Below are 7826 nucleotides of genomic sequence, written 5' to 3'. Positions count from 1 at the left end.
GGAGAATGAATGTAAAGAAGTCTGAAGTCATAGGTATAGATAACTTTAATTTATAGAACATTTTATTTTCCAAAAATAAGATTAACCTAAAAAAAAAACAATTCACGTTTTTATTACCTTTTCCCTTTATCCACATACATTTCCCCCTTAATTTCCCCCTCATAATCTCGCTTACACTGCACAACCGAGCGTTAAAAAACTCATTCGATACACTTAAATTATGACCTAGGAGGATCCTGGGCCCAAGGACCAGCAGCTAGCTACCCTTATATAGTATGTATCTATCGTCCAGAGCTGTCCAACCCACAAATCTTCCATCTCTTTACGTAAATAGAATTTATCAAATTTAATTTCACGCTTCATGCGCTCATTTCTATTTAAGTTTGAGTGTCGTGTCCTATCGAGAGGCCAAGGCGAAAGGACCAAGCGGAAGGAGCGGCAAGGAGCAAGCGAAACCGGAAAAAGGCCAATGAATGTCAAAAATTGTGAACGTAAATGACGGGGAGCTTGGGCCTCCCCAATGAGCACTATAAATCTGGCCGGAAAAATGCTAACGAGCCTGGAAAATCTCGCTCACACTATCGGAAGGAGAAATGAAAAGCGGAAAAAAAAATAAGGAAAATGATGAGGGACACTTAAAGTTATGAAATGGTTTTCGGTTTAAGTACAAATATTTGGACCCACACACATCCTATATCACTTGGCCCCGTGACAGGATGAGGCCTGAGTTGGGGTCCTGGGTTAAGAGAGAGAGAACACACACAATTTTCCATGTCAAGTGTTGTTCGAAAGTTGTTTTCAGCTTGACTTGGTTTCCTTCTTGGCAAAAACGCATAAATGTAATCAAAAATGTATTCAAATTGTTTTTATGGTGGCCGTGTTTAAACTTTCTGACGTTTCGCACATAAATTTTTGATATATGGGAGAGATGTCTCATGCATGGTGATATGGTGTGGAAAATTACTTTGGATTTTAATGAGTTGTCTGTTGATTTCGGTTCAAACAAGACTGTTGCTTCTTTTTGGTATTTGAGAATAAGTTATTATATCCCTTAAAATCTTTAAAATCCAACCCTTAAACTAAATGTTAATCAAAGAAATAAATAAATTAGAAACCTCTTATGAATTCATAGATGTTTCTCATCCGAAAGAAAACATATTTCCGGCTCTTTGTTAAGCCAAAAAACCCTTAAAATTTACCTTTCAACCAGATAATTAACAGATTAAACTAAAACACAACTTCCTGGACCTTAACAAACGGAACCCTTAACCTCGTGAGAGGCAGAGGAAGGAAAGCACCTTGGTCATAAACATTTCCCTAATCAGCCCACAAAAGTTGACCCTTCACATCATCCTCCTCGTGGGGCATCGTGTGTGGGGCATGCTCGAGCTTTAGCCCGGGTCTTAGTGCAAATTTTCCAAGAGCTTGCACTAAAAAGCAATTAAAATTTTACACGACCATTTGCGCAAGACAATTATGAGGACCACATAGCCACCACCAAGTTGGTGGATGGGGGGGGGGCAGGAACAGGCCGTCGTGTCTAGAACAAGTCCAAACTACGTCAACATTATGCCAAGACAATAAAACGACAGCGAGTGCCGCCGCCAGAGAAAGCAGGCAAGAGATTTGTTGGCCAAAAGCCACATACTCCTCCTCCGTGGACTCCCAGGACCCCACGTTGCTTAACTGGCAGTCATACCTACGAGGCATAACACCCAACAATTTCCACACATTTACGACATACACACTCAGTCGCCCAGGTATGGTTACAAATTTTTAAGGCTCCCAGCGACTGGCCAAAAAAAGGAAAATAAAAAATACCAAGAAAAAGCGACCACTGCAAATTGAATTGTAACCAAAGTCGAGCCACCACCTGGGAGGACAACGAAAAAAGCGGCGGATAAAAACTAAAGGGGCTTATGTTATGGCTAAGCAAAAGCAGGCAAAAGTACACTTAGAAAAAAAACACAGAAAAATGTTTAGCATAAAAGTTTATATTTTATTATTTAGAAATATAGGTTTCTTTCCTACGAAAGTTTGCTAATTTTCTTTAAATCCTAACAACGATTTTAGTATCAGATTAAACTTAAAAAGCAGACAAAAGTACTCTCAGAAAAAAACACAGAAGAATGTTTAGCTTAAAAGTTTATATTTTAATATTTAGAAATATAGGTTTCTTTCCTACAAAAGTTTGATAATTTTTATTAATATCTTAAAATTGATTTTAGTATCAGTTTAAACTTTAACTTAGATGAAAAGGTTTTATTAAAAAGATATACGTTTATTATACAAAAAAACTTAGGAATTGGAAAAATTTTTTAATATTAAATTTAATCAAAATCTTATCCAAAAATATTGTCGAAAATTACCACACGTTTTTGGGATTAAAACTACAATCAATATCTTTCATAATCTTTGATATCAATTTTTAAAACATATTTTAAAAATTTAGAGACTTATCAGTGATCATCCTAAAATATTTCTTTATTCCCTTAAATTTCTCCCAGTGCACTATGTTTTGGTTGCAAGCCCATTAGTTGGCAGCAAGTTATGACTCTATTAAAAAAGCAACGCCCTGCTGCACTTGCCACCGTCGCGGAAGTTTGGACACCAAGGGCGTGGCTGGATCCTCCCGGGATATGTCCCTGAGTCCCCTCTTCCTCTACCCCACCTCTCCTTCTCTCTTAGCCAGGTATTTGGCAATTCCCGAAACGCCAATAAACATTGGCAATATGGCAATTGTAAGAGCACAGCTGGACAGAACCATAATTGTCGGCGTCAGATTCCTTGAGGCCAAAATGTGGAAATATTAAAGAAAATATTTTAATTGCAGTCTGATTGAATTTCAGAATTTCAAGTTCTGGTCGAGAGCAAAAATAAATTCCATAATAAATTCAAGTTGTCAACTGCCAAAGTCGGACCATTAGCATCCGAGGACCAACGATTGAATGACATTTACCACAAGCCAATAATCTAATTCTCGGCCTGGCTAAAAGCCTGCTTAAATTGTTTTTTCGGGGGCAATAAAAGTTTACCTGAACCGCAGAGGTGGGGCTGAGACCGAGACCAAGCTGCTGGGAATAAGAAACCCAAACGAAAGCCTGAATAAAATACCAGAACACACAGCTCTCACACACAGTCGAGGGAAAATGCCGAGGAAAAAGGGGAAAAGCTTGTGGTTGCACGCCTGATGCAATTTACGGCGCTTTGTTAAACGCTTCAACATGAAACCAAATGCTCAGATAGTCCACAGGCCGCAGGACGATGGGTCAGGCGAGGGACTGCAAAGGATATACAAGTTAAAGGCAACATCCGTTCTTGGCCAAGCCTGGCTGTGGCCATAAACAAACTCAACGCTCGGCACTGACCGTTCCCGGCCAGCTATAAAACAATTTCGCATATGGCTCCCCCAAGCCCCAGTGCCTCTTGTTTTTCCTCATCCTTGTGATGCTGCACTGAGAGAAAGTATGAAATAAAATTGTACTGAAAAAGTTTAAAGCCTTTTTAAAATCATTTATCAATAACTTGACTTGCTTTGTTTGAAATAAAAATGAAGTAAAGCTTGAAATTACTTCTATAAAAATACGTTTTTCTTTAAATTCAAACCACTAACCTTTTTCTGGAAGTGTGTCATGTTGCTACTTGGTCCTGGCCAGAGCTTGTGGTTGTGTCCAGAACTCCTTCGTATCGCCCCCGCCGGTGGCATGCACCAACACCTGGTAAGCGCCTTTGTTGTGCTCCGGTGGCTCTGGTGGCTCCGGTGGCCGAGTGTTGCATACTTTTTCCAACTGAAGTCCTTCTGCAGCCGGAATTGTTGTGGCTCTTTCTAGGCAGGAGCATGTTTTTCTTCCAATATTTTCTCACATTTTTTTTTTCTTTTAGAAGCTCCCTACTCTGTGCTCTCTGCTCTCTGGTTTCTACCAATATTCAACACTTTTGGCCCGCTGGCAAATATTATGCCAAGTTAAGGAATAGTTTGGTTTCGGGGTTTTTTTGTTGCGGCCCGTTTTTGAGCCCACTAATTGTGGCGAGTTGGGGTGAAAGCGGAGGCAAAGCTAAAGTTTTTCTAATTAAAATCACAATAAAGCTTGGCCATTGTGTGAAAAGTCTGAGGCGCTAAAACCGCGACTTCACATCCTGCTCCTTTTTCTACTCCTGCTTCTGCTACTGTTTCTCTAAGCCACACAATGGCCATTATGACATCGTTTTGTGGCCTCAACTTTTTCTGTCTCATTAAAAGAAGGTGAGGTGAACCTGCCGCCGCTGTTGTTTTCTCATTAAAGCCCAGCTTGGCTTATAAGCCAAGTCATAATTGAAATGGAAAATGCCTTTGACTTTTCTGCCACGCCCTGCTTTAATTTCCATTTGCAGGACCTCGGTCAATCCACTTAAGCCTTCAAGGGCTCTTTTGTGTGTGTGGGCCAAAGTTGCTCGATTATGCTTGAACTTACCAAAGCCTGGTCAATGCCAAAGCGAGTATTGATTTTGTAATTGTTTTAGTTTGTGAGCTTAAAGGGGGATTCAAGGTTTGGATTGTTCATAATTTTTAAGGGGTATAATTATAGAAGTATTGGATTTTATAGAGGAGTGCAATAATTCACCATTAAATAATGATTAAGCCAAGGGAAACTAAATCGTAACTCATGCTTTAAGTAAAAAGAAGCTCTCTTTTACTTCCTATTCCGCGCTTTTCTTGCAACGTACTAGCAAATAGTGTACGACAGAGTATCCCCCTCTATTCCACCTTTAATCCCTATCATCTTATTGATTTTGTTTCACCTTTTCAAGGTCTTTCCCATCCACCGAACCGGGAGTGCTTCCCCCATATATCACAAGTCAATTTCCTGGGCTCATAAATCACGACGGATAGTGCAAATTTGGTTGACCGACCGCACCATACATACATATACCATTTGTCTGTTGTCTGCGGATGGTCCAAGGACTCCTGCCCCATGTATCGCTGCAGTGCATCCGCTTGACAATTATAAATTGTAACCTTGCACAAGCTCCGTGTGACATAATCGCGTTCGAATCCAATTTGGCCACGTGTAAGTGCAAGGGCAGGAGCGATTAATATTTTGTCTGGCGATGATGAATGGTCAACGGCAACTGCAGTGCGCCACTGATTGAGTTATTGGCAGCGGGTAAAGGGGGTTTTGAGCCTGGATGCAAATGCGATAGCAACACCTACAACATGGCCACAGACTTGTTCCCGGTGCCTGGCCAAGCGTAAAGGAGTCCAGCTCATCGGCATCTCCCACTCTCAACTGCAGGAGCAGCATCGACAACAGCCTTTCGGTCAAGTTTATTGTGTTAGCATTAAACAAGACCAAAGGCTGTGGGCGAAGGCGAAAGGAGTCACCGGCAGGAGGGGCTCTGCATCACTTATCCGGGCAACGAGCCATGCATACTGAAGCTATGGCTTAAACCACTGCAAAGATAAGTGAGTGTATAGTTTAGAAAATATTATAAAATATTTTTAAATATTTTTTCATATAGTGATCTATCTTCAAAGGTTACAAAATCTCTTTCCAGTGCCTTAAAGATTTTTTCCTTTAACTCGTTCATATATAAAGGTTCCCCTTATAAGGTTTTATTATTATATGTTAAAGTAATTATTCTTTATTATATTATTATTTCTCCCTGTGCAATCCAAGTTCAGAGGCAGCAAGCAGGAGGCCTATTGTTTGGTCAGTCTTGGTCATGTTCGTTAAGTGGGTGCAGCAGGCTGGCTGGCTGGCAGGCTCGAAGGACTCGCAGGACTCGTAGCACAGTAATTACAAGCAGACGAAGCGGAGACCCATCTGGATGGTATCTCCCAAGCCCAACCCCCTCGACAGGATCTGTCTGTGGCAAGGACATGGTTAGTCCTGTCCGTCGTCGTAGGAGTAAATAAAACTGTGCAGACAATTAAGTTTGTTTTGCCTGGCCATATTCTTTTTACTTTTGCCCTCTCCCCCGCCCCTCAACTTGCCAAAACGAATTGCACGTTACGTTTATGGCCAAGTCGAGCAGGTAATGGCTCTTGGTTTCACCTCCTCAACCCTCAGGTCTTCATCCTGGTACTGGTTTCCACTTCCTGGCCAAGAAATTGCACTAATTGTTGTTGAACCGGAGAAATGCAGGGAATTGGCTTTTTTGGTATGGAAGGAAGCATCATGGGGGACAAAATTAATTTGCCAACGAATTCGATTTTTGTCTTTGTGGCTTGTTGATTAAAGTTCAGTTTTGGCACTTCATTTTGGGATATACGGTTGGGTTTATCATTGGTTTTTGAAGGTTAATCAATAATACTTATTAAGATTTATATATTTCTAATAATAATATGGGGATATGCTCTCAAAAATAATTAAAAACTTCGAGTAAATCAAAAAACTATTAGAGTGGAATTAGTTTTATAAATATGTATACTTTTAAAAAATAAGATTCATATTTTTTTTGAACTTTTTTAAGCTTAGTTTTGTTTTAAAAAATACTCTTATTTAGTTAACAATTACTATTTAAATAAACTTATTCCATTTCCTGTTCAACTTCTGGCTAATAAATTGCCTGTAACCTGTCGATGGCTTCATTCTCCAATTTCTTGTCAACTAAGTCGTCAAGCAGGGCAATTGTCCTTGATGACCTGCTCAACACGATTCAGCTTCAGGTCCTGTTGAAGCTTTTCCAAGGAATTTTCATTCATTTTCTGTTCGCTTTTTGGCTGTCAAGTCGCCCTCTTATTTACATTCAATTGGCAAACGACGCTTAATAGAAGGACGTGAGCGTTGGCGTGCTGCCACTATCTTCACTTCCATTTTATTGTCCTTTTTCCATTCGTTTTTTTTTTTGTTTTTTATATCCTCTCGTCTTTGGTGATTTAATGAAATGATAACGTCGAAGGAGTGTAGTTAGAAAGGGCAACGAAATTATTGCGTTGGTGGAGATTTTGAGGGATTTTACACTGTAATTGTTTTTAATAAGTTTGTTTAAATATTAAGAATGGTTTACTTGTTAGGATACTGTCTCGAAAAATCATAATTTACAATTTTCTCCATTAAACTTTTTGAATGTTGTTTATTCCCTAGGGATTCTACCTTTTTAAAAGGGTAATAAAATATATATTTTATTTGTAGTTTTTACTATTTATCTGTCTTAGGTCTTATAATTTCCAGAAAAGTTTCTTGGTAATAATATTTCACTGTTCTATTATTTATAGTTCCAATTTCTAGCAGTATCTTTGAAATTTTTCGCTTTGACAATCAATAGCACTTTGAAATGATATCCTTTCCATGACCTCTCCTTCCTTGGGGTGTCCTGCACATTTCTTATCCTTCGGTTTAGTTGATTGTTTCCGCCTCCATACAGCATCCTCGATGCTCCTCTCCAGAACAATGTCATCTTGTTTAGTGCCTTTTGTGTTCGTGCTTATTTCGCTTCGCATTTTTCTTCTCGCTTTCGGCTTTCGCTTTCATTTTCATTTTGTGTTAATTACCAATTTAAATGCAAACTTTGGACTGATGAAGATGGATGTGACACTGGCGAACAAAAGGATCGCTCGTCAACGTGTCCTGTCTTATTTGCCGCACAGTCCTTTCTGTGCCATTGTTTTGCCGCAGAAAGTTGTCAAGAGTTTTTTTTCAAGGTCCTTGCATAAATTGTTGAGGGTTTTTTTTTTTGGGAGAAAAACTCTTGGTCAGTGATACTTGGGTCGGTTAAGTCTTCGAATTAATTATGTCACTTTTTTTGGTAATTTAAAAAGTTTCGAGAAGGACAAGTACAAGTTTAGAGGGTCTAAATGGGAATTTTCTGAGTTGGATTTTCTCGGAAGCTTAAATTAATGAATG

This window comes from Drosophila serrata, unplaced genomic scaffold (genome assembly GCF_035046125.1).
Source record: "Drosophila serrata isolate PLE 108 unplaced genomic scaffold, ASM3504612v1 contig_165, whole genome shotgun sequence".
Classification (NCBI taxonomy): domain Eukaryota; kingdom Metazoa; phylum Arthropoda; class Insecta; order Diptera; family Drosophilidae; genus Drosophila; species Drosophila serrata.
The sequence above is the reverse complement of the archived record's forward strand: the minus strand, read 5'-3'. Positions refer to the sequence as shown.